The following is a 472-nucleotide window of genomic DNA, read 5'->3' on the forward strand; positions in this document are numbered from 1 at the left end:
CGAGCAGAGCGCCCCCCTCCCCCCACCCCGGGGTCTGCTCCGGGGTCAGTGGGGGATGGGCCCAAGCAGAACGCCCCCCTCCCCCCCGCCGGAGTCCGGGGTCTACTCCGGGGTCAGGGGTGGGGGATGGGCCCGAGCAGAGCGGGGCGGGCCCCCCACCCGGGATCTGCTCCGGGGGCTGGGCGGGGAGGGGCCCGAGCCGAGCGCCCCCTCCCCCCCACCCCCGCCGGAGTCCGGGGCTGCTCGGGGGAGCTCCGGGGCTGGGGCGGGGTCCGGGCGGGCTCAGGCCTCCGCCGGGGGCCGCGCCGCGGGGCCGATCCCGCCTCTGGGGCGCAGCCCGGCGGCCTTTCCGGGCCCGCGGCTTCCTCGGCCCGCCCCGCCCCTCGGCCTGGCGGGGCCGCCCCCGACCCCCACTCGGGCCCGGCCTGGCGGCGGCGGCCAGTCGCAGCGCCGCGTCCGGGTGTCCCGCGCC

The sequence above is a fragment of the Canis lupus genome, chromosome 30 (assembly GCF_011100685.1).
Source record: "Canis lupus familiaris isolate Mischka breed German Shepherd chromosome 30, alternate assembly UU_Cfam_GSD_1.0, whole genome shotgun sequence".
Lineage (NCBI taxonomy): Eukaryota > Metazoa > Chordata > Mammalia > Carnivora > Canidae > Canis > Canis lupus.